General features: G+C 33.0%; 1 protein-coding gene across 6 annotated transcripts in view; it reads right to left on the reverse strand.

Annotated features, from left to right (window-relative positions):
• PHF3 (PHD finger protein 3) overlaps positions 1-18,609 on the reverse strand; it is a 77,200-nt gene that overhangs the window by 46,736 nt on the left and 11,855 nt on the right. The window lies entirely within an intron of this gene.

Here is an 18,609-nt window from a genome sequence, read left to right on the forward strand (position 1 = left end):
AAATCCTGCCATTTGGGAATACCTGGGAAGGACCTGGAGAACATTATGCTACGTGAGATAAGCCAGTCAAAGACAAATACTGCATGACATCATTTATATATAGAATCTAAAAAAAAAAAAAATAACTTATAGAAACAAAGGATAAAAAAATGGTTGCCAGGAGCTGGGGGGTGGGAGAAATAAATTGAGGCTGGTAAAAGGGAGAAGGGAGAAATAGGTAGGTTGAGGTTGGTAAAAGGGAACAAACAAAACTTCAGCTATAATATAAATAAGGTGTGAAAATCTACCATAAAATGGTGACTAGTGTTGATACCACTGTGTTGTGTAATTGAGATAGCTAGGAGAATAGAACTTAAATGTTCTCACATGCACAAAAAAAGATAAATATGTGAGGTGATGAATATATTAATTCACCAGATGGGGGATCCTTTCACAATGTATACAAAGGGTGCCAAAAAATACATACACATTTTAAGAAAGAAAAAAACTGTATTAAAATTGTAATACTCAATATATACCAATAATAAAAGATTAATCCAAGTCATGTGTATACATTTTTTTGGCACCCCCAGTATATGTATATCAAATCACCAGAATGTACACTTTAAATATCTTACAATTTTATGTCTCCACATCCAACACTTGTTATCTTTTGCCTTTTGGGTGATAGCTATTCTAACAGGTGTGAGGTGATACCACCTCATTGGGTTTTTGGTTTGCATTTCCCTGATGATCAGTGATGTTGAGCACCTTTTCATGTACCTGTCGGTCATTTATTTGTGTCTTCTTTGGGAAAATGCATATTCTGTTCATCAGGCATTTTTCAAATTGTATTTTTTGCTATTATTCCTCAGTAAAGCTGAAAATTTTTTTAAAAGATATAACCTTGATAGAAAAAGTGTCAACTCTGCAATAAATTTAGAACATGACAGAATTATTAGAACTTGGAACACAAGAAGAGAATTTTAATAAACAGAAACATACCTGATAAATATACCTAGGTAAGGGTCTTGATTTAAAGAGTAAGAAGTGAATGTTATATGTATTTTGCCTTGAAGTAACTGTATATATAGTAAAATGTATCTCATTTCATTCCACAACACATGTTTAGAAATCTGTAAATACTTTCTTCAGTAAGTCTCTTGGGCTCTCTTAAGCATTTTGGACTGGGTGATCCCTTACCAGATTCGTTTCAGTTAAGATTCTAATTCTAGAGCCCTTCCTGAGGAAAATAAACAGCAGACCTCAGAGAAAAGCTACTTTAATAAGGCTTATTTCTGTTCATGTGTTACACACATCTTCATAAGAATGCACCCCTTTACTTTTAATTCACATATTTCTAATAATTTCTGTTTCCTGGTCTCTCAATTAGATGGACAAAATACATTGGATGTTTGACAAAGATACATTAAAAAGTCCAAAGACATGGGATAGCAGGTCCTCGAATAAAGTTCAACATCGTTTCATTATAAAACATTAGGAACTTAACTCGTCTTGTTTTTATTTCCTCAGCCTATGGTAAAATTGGTTTCATTATACGTCATTTTGCTTAAAGTCAGAGAACCTATCAACAACATTGAGGACTTACTATATTTTAAAAATCCGTGAACCTATTTTGGCAATCTAAAAGAAAAGAGCCAAAAAATAATTTGCCACCTCTGGCATTGGATGTAATTATTTCACCAACTTCTTACTCTAGAAACTGGTAATCAAATGTCAATTCTTTCCCTTTCATCTGCCTCTTCAGTAGGAACTGTAGTTACAGTAACCAAGTAATAAGGAAAAACTTCTCTTTACCAGAAGAATGCCAACAAACAAATGTAAAAGTTAAAATTAAAAAATAATCACTATGCTATAATTGATTCAGCCAAGTATTATCAATGAATGCATAAAACCATTAACAGGAAAGGCTAATGAGGAACTATGTTCATGTTACCAAAGTGATACCTCTACTCTAATATAGCGAGATTACTCGCTATATCAACTATTTAGGAAGGACAGTTTTGACTGGTACCACCTTAACTAAGTAATCAAATTTAACATCAAAACCAAACATTATAAGGCTCGCAACGTAATATTAACTACACAGCTTCACCTATGAAGGATTATTGCCAAAATATGCTTAACCCAAGTTTAATCAAGCTTTTAAACCTAGCTTCCAACTAGCAGGAAATAAAAGAAGTAAAAGAATAAACCAAGTGATATCACGAAGAAACAATATTAAAAATCCACAACTTCGGACATTCCTAAGAGACATTTGGTCTTATCTTTTCAAAAAATATCATTGCAAAAGGGTGCAGGAGACTTCAGAAATAAAACTAAATACTAGTGTCTTGATTACATCTTGAACAAACAAATGAAAATGATATTTTGGAGACAAATGGCAAATTTGAATATAGACAGGATATTAGATTTTATAAAATTGTTTATTTTTTAGGTGTTATGATATTATTCTGTAAAAACCATTTTTTGAAATGCATGATGAAGTTTAATTAGATGGAAGGATTGGATGGATGAACTGGTATATTGACGAAGCATACAGCAAAGCCAATTGGTGAATCTTGATGATGGGTAAATGTGTATATACTATATTGTTTTTCTGTTTCAGTATGTTTTAATTTTTCAAATACAAAATTAAATTCTTTTAGGAAAAAAGAAACACTCAAAATAAAACATATCCTTAATAAGATATCTAAACAGCATATATGTGACTTAGTCCATTTTGTTCCAAAACAGATTTAAAGCGATCTTTAAAAAGATATGCAATGTATACGATATAAGGTAGTATTTTTAAAAAAGAACAAAAAGTAAGCAAAAGAAAAATATGAGTAAGTAACTAACAAAATGAAATAAAGGATGATGTCAATATCCAGAATGAATTACAAATACTTACATTTTATCAGGCAGTCAATTTTATGAAGCTTTAAAGTCAAAGTCTGTCAGTTATTTAGCAAAATTCTTCAGGGAAAAAGTATGAAAATATGGTCAGTATACATTAAAAAGATACTAGGTTGGTGCAAAAGAAATTGCCATTTTTGCAATTATTTTTAACCTTTTAAACCACAATTACTTTTGCACCGAATACTACCTCTAGGAAGTCCTAGCTACAGCAATCAGAGAAGAAAAAGCAATAAAAGACACCCAAATTGAACAGGAAGAAGTAAAACTGTCATATTTGCAGATGACATGATACTATATAGAGAGAACCCTAAAGATTCCACCAAAAAAAAACTATTAGAACTGATAAATGAATTCAGTAAAGTAGCAAGATACAAAATTAATATTCAGAAATCAGATGCATCTGTATACACCAATAATAAACTGTCAGAAAGAGAAATTAAGAAAACAATCCTGTTTACAATTGTATCAAAAAACAAAAACAAACAAACAAACAAACAAACAATATATATATATATGTATATATGGTAATAAATTTAAACAGAGGTAAAAGACCTGTACTCGGAAAGCTGTAAGATACTGAAGAAACTGAAGATACAAATAAATGAAAGCACATACCATGCTCATAGGAAGAATTAACATCGTTAAAATGTCCACACTACCCAAAGTCATAGGGACGTAAAGCAATCTATAGATTCAATGCAATTCTTAGCAAAATACCAATGGCATTTTTCACAGAACTAGAACAATCTTAAAATTTATATGGAACCACAAAAGACGCTGAATAGCCACAGCAATCTTGAGAAAGAAGAACAAAATTGGAGGTATCACACTATCTGAAAGCAAACTATACTATGAGGATATAGTAATCAAAATAGCGTGGTACTGGCATAAAAACAGACACACAGATAATAGAACAGAATAGAGACTCAGATAAACCCACACCTATATGGTCATTTAATCTATGACAAAGGAGGCAAGAATATACAATGTGTTAAAGACAGTCTATGCAGTGGGGAAAACTAGACAGATACATGCAAAAAGTTGAAACTGGATCATCTTCTTATACCATATGCAAGAATAAACTCAAAATGGATGAAAGATTTAACTGTTAAGACCCCAAACCATAAAACTCCTAGAAGAAAACACAGGCAGTAAAGTCTCTGATATTGCTCTTAGTAATATTTTTTTCGGATCTATATCCTCGGGCAAGGGAAACAAAAGAAAAACAACAAACAATTTGGGACTACTTTGGGAAAAAAAAACAAACAATTTGGGACTACTTCAAACTAAAATGTTTTTGCACAGCAAAGCAAACAATCAACAAAACGAAAAGACAGCCTATTGAATGGAAGAAGATATTTGCCAGTGATATATCTGATAAGGGGTTAATATCCAAAATTTATTTTTAAAAATTCATATAACTCAACACCAAAAGAAAAACGCACAATCCAATTAAAAATGGGCACAGAACCTGAACAGATATTTCTCCAAAGACATACAGATGGCCAAAGACATATGAAAAGATGCTCAATGTCACTAATCATCAGAGAAATGCAAATTAAAACCACAATGAGGTATCACCTCACACCTATCTGAATGGCTGTCATCAATAAATCAACAAACAAGTGTTATCCAGGATGTGGAGAAAAGGGAACCCTGGTGCACTGTTGGTGGGATTGCAAATTGGTGCAGCCACTACAGAAAATGGTTTGGAGGTTCCTCAAAAAATTAAAAATAGAAACTACTTTATGACCTATAACTACCTTATATAATTCCACTCGAGTATTTATCCAAAGAAATCCAAAACACTAATTAGAAAAGATATATGCACCCCTTGTTCATTAGAGTACTATTTATGACAGCCAAGACATGGAAGCAACCCAGTGGCCATCAATAGACAACTGGATAATAAAAAAGGTGGTATATATATACACACAAAGGACTATTACTCAGCCAGAAAAAAGAATGAAATCTTACCACTTGCAACAACATGGATGGACCTCGAGGGTATTATGCTAAGTGAAATAAGTCAGACAAAAACAAATACCGTATGATCTCACTCATATATGTAATCTAAATAACAAGATAAACAGAAACAGACTCAGATAAACAGAATAAACAAGATAAACAGAAACAGATAAACAAAACAGAAACAGACTCATAGATACAGAGAACAAACCGACTGTTCCTTGCCAGTAGGGAGTGGAGTTGAGAGCTGGGTGAAAAAGGTAAAGGAATTAAGAAATACAAATTGGTAGTTACAAAATAGTCATGGGGATGTAAAGTACAGAATAGAGAATATAGTCAGTAAGGTTGCAACAACTATGTTAAGCGCCAAATAGATAGTAGACTAGTCAGGGAATCATTGCATAAATTACATAAATGTCTAACCACTATGCTGTACACCTGAAACTAATATGAAATTATACTGAATGTCAACTGTGACTGACAAAACTAATTTAAAACAAATAAAAAGATACTGCCTCTAAATAAACTATTTTAACATTTCAGTAGATACCCTTAGATTTTAAGTATACACCAAGCAGGTGGTCTCCTAAAGAGGTGTATATACCTGAAGTAGTGCACACATAATCAATCTGTCCCAAGGAAGAAATTATTATGCATTTAACTATTACATAAAAACAAAAACGAAATTAAATCAGATATTAAAACCGATATTAAATCAGATTGACACTAATATACTTGTTGGATACTCTTTAGATAAATTGTCAGTCACAATTTAATAAACTGTCAGTCACAATTTATTAAATTTATTAAATTGTGACTGACAATTTATCTAGAGAGATCCTGAAAGAAGACTGAGAATTCCATGAAGCCGAGGAGTCCACACCCTTAATGAATGTTTGCCTTCAACAATTGCACTGTTTTAGGATGTCATCATATAGTTCTTTTCATATTTAAAAAAAAAAAGAAGCTTTGTAGACAGACTCTTTACAGCAATTTTAATGAGCTGGGAAATGGCTATTAAAATCTTTGTACCACATAGAGGTTCTTCATTAATTCACAGAATAACTAAGAATTGTTATACTTAAGGGTGAAGTTATACATTTTCAAATAAAATGAGACAAATGTTTTACAAATGAGACACTGGCCTTTTCTATTATAAGCAGCTGTGATAGGTCACACTGAAAAATAAGGATCCTTAATCTGTCCCTTCTAGATAAAAGTGACATGTTAGTAATGAATAATAATTGCTTTTCTAAAAGAAATGGGCTAAGAAAACTGCTTTTTAGAAATGTTTCCATTATTCTGTGATTTGTGACTAAAATGAAATGTGGCACCTATAAAAATTCTTACTGGACACTTTAAAATTTTTCCAAATAAAAAGGTTCAGTGAGTTTTTAGCTCAAAAAATAACTATTTTAGAATGTAGCAACTTCCTATTGGCTTAAAAGAGCAGACACATTGAAGAGGGCAGAAATGTTCCAATTTAGCTGCAAATAAAAGCCTTTGCATACTTGATAGATAAAAAACAAAAAAATAGGATTGTAACTTGTTAGTAGAGCCTACAGTGAATTTCTTCTGTTTGAATAGATGTATCTTTCTTGAGTTCTTTTTCATTCATAACAGCCATTAAAATCAAGTCTCAACATAAACTCAACTTAGAACCACATATACAAAAGATTGTATGAAAATGACAAAATGAAATTTTCGAAAAAAACTATATTTAATCATACTACATTCCAAAAACCTTCTTGTACAATTGATAATTTTAATAATTTTTGAAGTGTAAATATCACTTATGTTAGCTATAGCTCATCTTTTTAAAAATATCTATTGTATGTGTTATGGACATTAATGTATTAGCACAGTAGGACAAGTATTTAAAAACACACAAGTATTGAGGAGCACTCAAAAATGTCTTACTGATAAACATGTGTAGTCAAAGTTTGGACACCGTTACCTTCATGAAATGAAGACTCAGATAGATACTCAAGCAGCAATTTTGACATTACTCCCTTTAGGGGTAACAATACAAGAATCCAATCTCCCTCCAAAAATTTTGTCATGAGCAGATGATGATCATCTATGAACAGAGACCTGAATTACGAATTGAGACCCAAGCAAGTTCCATTAGTTAGGGGTAAAAAAATAGATATGCAGTGAAGAAGTCTTTGACAAGTGAAGCAGGATCAGCTCTAAAAACAAGTATTCAAACCTTGCAGTAGATCTGTGAACTGGGATCTGCTTACCAAGTAAAAAGGTCCTGATCTTAGCCTCCTCACAGTGAACTACAGGCGTAGTGAGTGCCTGAGATGACTAGCTGTTGCCCACCACCCACTGAGCCATCCTTCCTCACTCACTAGAATTCCTGATTTTTATCTAGCATGTGGTCACTCAAAATAAAGACTATACTTTTCAATCTACCTTACTGCTAGATGTGGCCACAAGTTAGGGCCAATGGAATGTAAGGGGAAATGATACATGCAACCTTGAGGATATGATCATAAAGGAAGGGGGCATATCTTCCCATTCCCCTTTCTCTTTTACTGACTATAATCCTTAATAGCTGAAGGAGCCTCCTCAAACTATAAGGTGAATCTGGAAACAGGGATCATACATGCTAGTGCAAGTAGAGGAGCTGAGGTCCTTGACATTGGAACTCCAGCTCTGTTACTTTTTTCTGAGCTAATACATAACAAAATAAATTTCTTTACATCACTGTTATTTGGAGTTTTCTGTCACTCCTAGCTGAACCTAATCTTAGGCTAAAATGCAAAAAATTTTTGAAGATGATCTAGGAAGTTACAACCCATGAGAACCATGACAGCAACAGACTAGAAAAATAAAGAGAACCTGGAATAGGGAAAGCATTTCTGGGGTCAGCCAGGAGGATGAGAATCCTAGGTCTATGCTTTGGGGAGATCCAGGTAACCAGCTTTGCTAATTCTCTAACAGGCATCGACCACCACCAAGCAATTATGAAATTCAACTCTGGCTAGAAGGTACACCCATCAGTATAGGGCGGTGGGAGGCACAGGATCAGGGCCCTAAAACAAACTAATCTCTCTTGTCAGTCAAATAGTCTCATCTTAGAGATCCCATAAGAAGAATCAGATACAGCTCTCTCTCTTTTAATCAACATCCTCAAGAGATTGCAAAATAAAGGGCTTAGAAATTCACTATTCATTTTTCTTCCTGATGGAAAAAAATGGTAAGAAAAAACATGGGGCTAATGAGACAAAGGAATAGAAGATCAAAACCAAGGTCAAGAAAGTATCTGTTCAAGAATCCTTGATTTTCTTTATACCAAAATTATTTTTAAATTTTAGAGTAATTTACTACTTTAAAGATTAAAAAGCTATTCATAAACCACTTCACGCTGATTAACAGTTAAATATCAGCTTTTGCACATATAGTATGTAATAATATTCTAATTATGAAAATAAGTAATTTGATCAAGTTGGTATCACATTAAACAATTATCAAATTAAAAACTCTAGTTTTTCAAACTGCAAAATCCTAGAATGTTACCTTTTCTGACCAAAGAATTCTACCCATTATCTACACACAGCACCATAAAACTTTTTTACTCCAGTAGGTTAAAAATGTACAAACATCCAATAATTGCAAAATCATCTGCATTAGAAAACATCCTCTTCTAATAATGCAAATAGTTCTGGAAATGTTAAAGAGCTATGAATCACCTTTAAATTAGGTATATACCAAAGTGATAAGCATATTCGCTTAAATACTGAGCTAAGATCACAGATAAGGTATAAAAACAAATTTTGATTACCGATAAGCAGTTAATTCTGGAAGGGAAAAAAAAACACCCTTGTTTTCAGATAAAGAATAAAGCTGAAAGAAATTCAGTTGGGAAGAATTGGAAGAGGTAGAAAGCTGAGAGAATTCGGAAAATAAAATGTGAGATGGTCAACAATAAGCATATTATATACTTCAAAATGTTCCAGGATAAGGGGTTTAAAAATACTTCTCTTCCACACTTCTGCACAAAACCAGCACTCATAGGTCAGGCTCATTCTATTATTATTCTAAATCAATAGTTACGGGTTTAAAAAGCATGTAAAAGCTAATTTGGAAATATGACCAGTCCTAACCTTCTTAATCAAAAAAGTAAATTCAAATTTGTACATCTTCAGAACTAACTCAGGTCTGTTAATGTTCTTTTTAACTATACTTTAATATAATTTAAGATATCTTTAATATCTGACATGCATTCTCTTCAAAATACTGTGCCAGCCATATTGTATGAAGTTTACATTTTTAAAGAAAAAAACAGAATTTTTCCTGACTGTGATAACAGCTATAAAATTATCAGATTATACTTAATTCTGGGAAAAGACCTTGCCTTTCTGACTCAAAACACAGGATATTTTTCAATTTTCTTGTAATTAGAGTACACCATCACTAGGTTGTGGTAGTTCAGAAACCACAGCTAGAAATCTTGCCTTAGACTAGCTCTTCAAAGTCATAGTCTTACAATGAGATTTGTCAGATGTGCCTCTTCTCTTAATTAAGAAAATTTAAAACTATTAAAATAACCACAATGTAATCAAATAATTATCAAATGTAATTTTGAATAAAAATAACTAAATATAAATTATTGTTCACGCTCTTAAACTATCCCATGTCACTGTCCACTCAGCTTAAGGGGACATCATTCAGACTGTATTCTCTGATTGGTACCTACTAGAACTGTGCAACCCAACTAGTAAAATGCTCTCATCCTAATCTTAGACTCGGTTACAAATAAGGAGCTTTACTAGAAAAAGAGGAATTAGATCAATTATGCTTGTAAGAATGTCATCGTTTTGGATATTCCTCTACTTTAATAAACTTCTGGTTAATCATCCAATGACAATTTACCTCTTTTATTACGTAAGTATACATTTGGTAACTAATTTATCATTCAAAATGCACTTAGAGACATAATACTAAAGTCTGTGACATAACATCATCAAAATTAGGGGAAAGCAGTATCTTAGAGAAGAGACTACAAATACTAAACACCAGTAGCTCCAGTGCAGAAATCTTTTCAAAACATTCATCAACTAAGACAAATAATTGTTGAAGGGAGAAAAGTACAAGAAGTAGAAGTAGAAAGTCCAGGCCTAAAGAGTTCCAGTGGAATCCAGGCAGTGATCATGGTAAAAATGGAAACAAGGGATTCTGCAATCCTGCCACGATTGAGAGAAAACAGCAAGAACAATCAATTGAAACTATTGGGGATAAAATACGAATTTTATGCAACAAGTTGCCACTTTAAATATGGTCAATAAAACAAAAACTACCTATGCCAAAATGATCTTCATTTATGCCTGCAATTATGAGGCTTCTCCTGTCTACTTATATATTACAGAGGATCCAAAACCATCTCTTGAGGGAGATCTTGGCTCTGTCCTCCTCTGCCTAGGATGGGCAGAACACCTGCCTCCTATTCAAACAAATGCCCCATCATAGCCTTTAAATTTAATCCTATACATTGCCGTGTTTATTTATAAAGCTTATTTCTATGCACTTAACAGGCCAAAAAAAGGGGAGGGGAGTAGGAGGTAACCGCATTCCCAACAGTTCTTAGACAGTATTATAGTATTATATAACTCACCTTCACATCAATACATTTAAAAATCTGGCATTAGAAAAAAAAAAACATCTGGTGTGAGAAATGATATCCAAAGGAAGTTGTTTGAAAGATAACCTAAAGTCTAACCTGCAATTGGACCACACCATTATTAGTCCCTGTACTACACTGTATACTGGGATACATACTGAGGAATAAGAAAAAGCCCTAGGTTCATTGAAAGCATGTTGTTAAGGATTTTCTTTTATTATATTGTGTATCATGATGAAACTGGATGAAATTTCTTCCTATTTTGTGTCAGAAACTGTTTTCCTTTTCCTGGGCACCGCGTTTGTTATTACTTCAAGGACTAATTTTTCACCCCGGAACGTTTTCCTCTCCACAATGACTGCTAGGAATCTGACAGCCAAAGTTGTGCCCCACCTGCAAGTATTTTACTATCTTAAATTCTGGTCCCACTACCTGGCCCGACTTTTTTCCTTTCCTTGTTGTTCTTCCCCCTCCACCAGTTAAAATTTATTGAGCATCTAGTATGTGCTAGGCTAGGTACTATTCTAGTGACTGTATGAACAACATATACAGAGCTATTCCTGCCTTCGCTAAAGTAAATTATTTCATTTAAATTATTTTTTAATCTTTAATAATTAAGTACTTTGGTTAAGTGTCCAAGAATCATTTCTGAGCTTCGACACAGTAATGTTGAGAACTATGAAGGGTCTCAGATTTTACCTACTTGCAAACTAACAAACTAGCCTGTTACCAATTCCTGGTGTTGACGAAAGACATGAGACTACTGGGTCAGAGACAAAGAGTTCTGTCATCATAGCAAAGCAAGCAGCACGACCATGTTGTTATGTCAGTTCCCTTTGCCTTCCCATCTCCAAGTTCCACAGGGACAATGCAGGTGGGCCTAGACAGATACCTATACACACACTGGGTTGAGATACAGGAGGGGAACAGTGGGAATTAACTGCTTTTATAAGTGAGCAGAAAGCAAGTCTGCTCTTTCTCTGAGGTAAAAATTCGAGGTGTAGGAGCAAATGTTACCTCATTTTTCAAGGTTGCCTGCTGCAAACACAGCCGTAAATAATGGCCTAGTTAAAGAGTGGCCAGAACCTTGCATTCTTGGCATATCATCAGGAAAGTCCAGGGACACACAGACACAAGGCCCACAGCAGACTACCTCTCCCCATAAGTATGCTAAATAACAAACTAGTCTTATTAAGCATCCTCAGAAAAACAAGAAAATTATTTCTATACTAAACTTTAAGCTCCATTAGACACCAAGTTCTGTTTTACTCAACACTGTATATCCACTGTATAGCACACTACCTGATATAAAACAAATATTCATTAAGTGAATAAAGCCAAAACCAATTCATTTTTAACAAAATTTCTTCAATTTGCTTACTTTTAAGTCTCAATTTCTTTAACTGTGAAATGAGAAAAGTTAAATTTTTTCCTTATACCTAATCGAATAACCATCCTGAATCAATACCAGATAAAGAAAGCTTTAAGTAGCTTGTAGTACACTTGTACCTGTTGGCACTTAGTAAAAGTACATCCTTAGAGCATCTTTTTAGTATTTGTGATTAACTAAATCACTAGGTCAATGCTTATCTCTTCCTTAAAATCTCTTGATCTTTAACCGCTAAGAGCCATTTCAGGCATTCATAAATCTTTCCTATAAATGCTCACATTCTTTGAAAGGGAAACAGAATTTGAAAAAAAAAAAAAGCAATTAAAAAAAAATTCCTCACCCTAATTTTGCTGACTATGAAGCCAAATAAAATTTGGACAGAAAGACTTACAGTCTATTCCAGTCCAAGCACTATGACTTAACTTATTAGTGAACTTGGGAATTACTTAACGACTCTCAAAACATAAGTTTATACAGCTATAAAATGGAATAGTTATCTACAGCTCTTAGGTTTTTGTGAAGAGTTAATAAGATAATACTGGCAAAGTACTTTTTTGTACAGTACTTGGTACATTAACACCCACACATATTAGCTATTTCATCAACTTCCTTTATAGATAATCCCTTGTGAGAGAAAAAAGCTCGGGGGCTTCATAAACTGCCTCTGCCTGAAATCTCCCCATGAAACCACTTCCTCAAAAATCCTGAGACTAAAACTAGTTTCATGATAACATAAATAAACTAGTAGCAATAGTTCAAATAATTTATCACATTCTAAAAGTTTGGTACCTTGCTCTGATGGTTAATATTATGTTAATTTGATTATGCTCCAGTATCCAGATATTTGGTGAAATGCCAGTCTAAATGTCACTATGTTTAGATGAGATTAACATTTAAACCAATAGACTTTGAATAAAGAGATCACCCTCCATAACGTGGGTGGGCCTCATCAAATCAGTTGAAGGCCTTAAGAAAAAAAATGGTGATTCCCCCAAATAAAAGGGAATTCTGTCTCCGGACTGCCTTCAGACTCAAGCTGCAATATTAATTCTTCCCTGGGTCTCCATTCTACCAACCTACCCCGCAGATTTTAGATTTATCAGACTCCAAATCACACAGATCAATTTCTTTAAACAAATCTCTCTCCCTCTCTCCTCTCTCTCCCCCATCCCCCCACCCCCCCCTTTCTCTCCGCCCTACCTCTGGATTTTCTGAATTTAGAAATGATATTTTAGTGCTTGTGTTAAAGGGCTTACTTGTTTTATCTCTGAGTTCAATTGCTATTTTGGTATTAAGATGATGCTGCAATAATTAATGAAAAATACCTGTTTGAGAAAAACTGACATAATTAAAAATGTCTAAAGTGAACAGTCTATAACATAAAGTATAAAAAGGAGATGGAGAGAAGCAGAGTAAATTAGCACTAAAAGCTGCTCATATAAATGTTATCACTGTGCTTTCAAGTTATATATCAAATAATTTAGAGAAGCAATGAAATTCATCAAGCTTGCAAATAGGATGTAGTATTATATTAAACACTCTAATTTGTAACAAATACGAAATAATTGCAGAGACCATAAAAGGTCATTTGGTAGAAACAATTACAGGCATACCTCAGAAATATTGTGGGTTCAGTTCCAGACCACTGTAATAAAGCGAGTCTCACAATAAAGCGAGTCAATAATATTTTTGCTGGTGGAGGGTCTTGCCTTCAGTTTGTAAAAAACGCAACACCTGTGAAGTGCAAAACAAGGTATGCCTGTATCTGATACCTAAATCCCCAACAAACATCCCAGTAAAAGGGGTCATACCCAGCAAGAGTAAATCTCATAGTTCCAGAGAACCTATTCTATTTTGGGGGAACCCCAAATCCTTTTTAGCCAATCAAACTTTGCCTCCCTCTAACTACTACATACTGAACCTAGCTCTTTCCTGTTATCCATAAAAAAAGTCAAATATCGCCAATGTGACAAACTTTCAAGCATCATGGCTGCTATTTTGTCCAACTCTTTCCACTTTCCAGCAGTTTCTTTTCACCACTAAGTAATATTTCTAATTCTACAAGGTGTTTGCCTCTCTTTTCTGTCTGCTCTCTTCTAAACATACTCTCACTTTCATTAAAATCCCTTTAAGTAAAATTCAAAATGACTATTTAATATTAACCATCAGTCTTACAGAAATGAAGTTTTATTCTTAAAGCTAAGTTAGTCTTCTCTAACTTTCAATTAAGAGTATAAACTTTGTCTTAACCAACATTTGCATCTCATTTGCATTACTACATGTATTAAATTTGTATTTTCTTGTTCAAATGCATTTATCAAAAATAACAATGTAACAAGAGGCTCACTGAAGCACAGACGAAGAAAAACAATCAACAAATATTCCACTTAGAATAATAAACAAAAATAGTGAAAAAAGACCCCAGCGCAAGTATGAAATTAATTTATACGTGCAGTTGGAATCACGTGTAATTAATTTGCACAGAGTTCACTACCCCCACAAAAAAAGTACAAATAAAGAGAACAATAATATCTGAAAACTGAATTTTATTGGACCAGTGGTCCACTGTGCTTAGTTCAATGTACTGTCTGATTGGAAATGCTGTCCAAGAGAAGTACAAAGCCATAAAAACTTGTAAATGTTTTTTAAACAAATCTCAGTGATTCAATTTTTCCAGAACAAGTACAATATAATTTTTTCCAATATTACACAGATGAAATCTGCCTCTAATAATGAAGCCCAACACTGCAGAGCTACAATTAAAAATTTGTGTGCTAATAAAGGAATAAAATCACACTACTGCTGAGAAGCTTGTAACATATATTATAGTACTTTGCTCAGAAGGAAAGCAGTACAAGCTAAACACTGACTAATGTCATATATCATCAATGACAGGAAAGCAACTACCCTGTTTCCCCAAAAATAAGACCTAGCTGCACAATCAGCTCTAATGCGTCTTTTGGAGCAAAAAAAAATATAAGATCCAGTATTATATTATATTATATTATATTATATTATTATTATATTATATATCATATTATGTTATACCCGATCTTATAGTAAAATAAGACCGGGTCTTATATTAATTTTTACTCCAAAAGACGCATTAGAGCTGACTTTCCAGCTAGGTTTTACTTTCGGGGAAACACAGTATCACGGATGCATGCTAGCAGAAACTTTCCTTTAGAGTTGAAAAAACACTTAAGTACACAACGAGTCAACATTTAGCAAATATGCAAGATACTAGTAAGAGTTCAATGATTTTTTGATGTGTTTAAATCTCCAAAAACCATGCTACAGGAGGGCCTTTTTATCTTTTTTAATTTAGTGAATGATGATTTTGTAAGCCATGACGTAGCCTAGAAAGGACATCGTGGTTTCACTGAAGGATGCAGTACCTACCTACATGTGTTTCTGAATTAACTGCTGCTCTGAATACCCTTGTATCTACAGCATGTCTGTCTTCCGGTCTTAAGGAAATAAATCACATTACAGCCACTGAACATTTCTTTTCAATACACCATATAAAGAAATGAATCATAAATTCAAGATTTGTTTCACATTTATGAATCACGGCTGTCCATATAAAAGAACATATCTGTTTGTAAAATGAGAGATAAACATTTCTTCGTGACACTATTACAGCAGTTTTTCAAACACCATTTCAATGATTTTGAATACACTCCTTAAGTGGTATATATAAACAACCTATTTGGTATCTTGAACCTATTATTTGGGAAAATATTTTTAGGTTAAGGATAATAGGATTTTTTAGAACATCAATAGTTGGTTTTCATCATCAAGATCAAACGTTTCCCCCATACTCAATGAGTTTCCTCTCTTACTGGAGTTTAAAAAAAAATGTATTACTGGGTAAACCTAAAAACCACATGCAAACACTGCAGTTACACAAAAAATGCTTTAGAGTCAAAAGCATTCAAAAAGAGAATCAGAATAAGTTTATCTCTCAAAATGAAACAATTAGCATCCTAACTTGTGTGCATTTGACAGAGCACAAAAAGTAATCTTCCATTTTTCCCCCTATTTTTATAAATTTTAAGGCTACTTCCATGATTTTTGGAGACAGGTGAAATACAATGCAAGCCACTCAACTATGTCAACAAAAACTGGTCTTTAACAACTACAGCAAACCAACCTGGTATAGCATAGTAGAGAACAAGATATACCTAGCAGTTTTGCTAGCTAATTTAGCACTGTCAAAACCAATGTTACAAAATAACCATAATCTGTAACCTTCACTGGCCTGAGAAACACTGTTACGGTTATGTATTTCCCTGCTAACCTTCACTCAAGACAATTAGTAAAAACCTACAGAGCCAGGTATAAACATCTGGGTAAGAAATATGTCGTTTTTATTTTATAGCAAAAAGCTGAAGTAGTTTCTATAAGAAAGTTATAAAAGTTGTCCACACAGGGTTTTCTGTTTACAATAAAATGTCTTCTTTGCAACTCTCTTAATCTAAAATTATTTCAAAACAAAAAAATTTAAAAGAAAAAAATTTTAATGTTTCCCATTTTGCTATCATTAGAAAACATACAAGCCAAATATCCCAAAGGGCAAAAGAAACTTTGAAGAAACAAAGATAAATTCCCTGCCTGGTGGCACAATGAAATCTAAACAATCCTAGACAGAAGAGCTTTATTATTTTAAGTTTCCCTCATACATTTCCTTACAAATCTTTAAAACATATACTACATATATATTAATACAAACACTTCTGCTTCAGAATCAAGATAAATAATTGTAGCAAATAAATTTAAAATAAAAAAATTTAGAAAATTCTACTTAAATTCTTAAAGTTAAAATTTACAAAGTAATAGAATCATAAACAAGTATCAATTAACCAAACCTCAAAAAAAAGTTTAAGTACTTCAATAAAGATATTCAAAGTCTTCTATTAGCAAAGTGTTCACCAAAACCGAAGAGACTTTTCACATCAATAAAACTTTTCATATCAATGGAACTCAATTAAAAAAAAAAAAAGACTGCAAGTAGGAATACCAGTATTACCTAAGGGCTGGAATTTTATAAGTAAAGGCGTCTCAACAGGATGATACATTTGCCAATTCCAGGCCCAGTATAAACATCTTTGAGAGTAACTGTATTCCCAGTAACAAGCACTTAAGCATTCAGTAAATGTTTTTCCTGAATTTGGACTAAACTGAAATTTTGCATATACAACCAAACATTGTCAGAAGTGCTTGACAATAAAGATAATTAGATATACTGTACTGTACTGACACAGGAACCAAAGTAAAAAACTTGAACAATGCATACATAAAACAAAATTTTCAAAAACTTTAAAACATTTAGAATACAACAAAAACAATGTAAACCTATGCGATAACAAAACACAATGTATATAATTGAGAGATACACCATTAGTGAGCAATTCAAAAGACTCAGTATTAAAGCATTCAAAAGACTCAGTATTAAGGCGTTGTTAAAATGAAAAGATTCCTAGTAGCCAAAGTGTTGAGGTCTTCAGGCAGAGTAAACTGACAAATTTAGAGATGAATAGCAGGCCACCTAATCCAAACTTTACTTTAAATATTAAAATATTAAGTAAAAAATATTACAAGAAAATGAAAAATATACTGAAAAACTGTAATGCAGAAGAAGTCTAGAGTCACTGAAAAACAGACAGACCAACCATCATCACCTAAACCTGTGCACTACTCTAGGGAACTGTGAGGAAAAGCCTAACTTCATGTGCAGCTGATTTTCTTGTATCTAACGTTAGCTTACAGAATAGGTCAATTGTCGCAAAATTTGTTGTAACATTTTCTTTGTATTATAAAAGAAAATCTACATATTTTCCACATATTAATATATCTCTCTGAAATAATTTACTAAGAATTAGTTTAGCCCTACAGAAAGTTACTTTCTTCAATCTTTCACTGACTTCAACTATAGATCCTAGAGTAATGCTGCCCAACAGAAATATAACACAAGCCACATGTCATTTTAAATTTTACCTTTAAAAAAGTTAGAGGTGAAATAAATTTTAATAATATATTTTATTTAATCAAAAATATCATCTCAACATGTAATCAACATTTTAAAAAATTTGATGGAATATTTTACATTATTTTTCTCATAGAGTCTTTAAAATCTAACGTGCATTTTACATCACAACTCAATTAGAACCAGACTCATGTTAAGTGATTAAGAGTTATATGTGGCTAGTAGTTGGACAGCACAGGTCTAGCGTTCTTTCTCTGGTTTTCAGATACATGTAAAAATACCAAAAGATCTGAAATGGGAATACACCATGTATTAAAATTGAAGGGCTGGAAGAGGCACCAAGAAAGGTCAATTCAGCTATTCCCCTTGACTACAGCAGGCCTGGAGTGACATCATATCCCAATTTGCTAGGCAATCCCTATTTGCTATGGAGAGTCCCAATTTATATCTGTTGTCATGATGTAATTAACAGCACCTCCTGTAATTCTCAAAAAGCATTCCACTTAAAATGTAAATTATATGGTTGCCCTGTCTATATCCATAATACCCTTGAAGACAATTCCACACTCCTTGGAAGAAAATTTAGTTTAAATTCCAATTCGGATGCCTAGAATAACTAAATTCAAAGGAAATAACCCTAATTCACTACCCTCATTAAAAAAAAAAAGAAGAAGAAAAAAAGATGCTGCTAAAAATTCTTTTTATGTTAAATAGCAGACTAAAAAAAAAAAA

Source organism: Rhinolophus hipposideros (assembly GCF_964194185.1).
Source record: "Rhinolophus hipposideros genome assembly, chromosome: 3".
Taxonomy (NCBI): Eukaryota; Metazoa; Chordata; class Mammalia; order Chiroptera; family Rhinolophidae; genus Rhinolophus; species Rhinolophus hipposideros.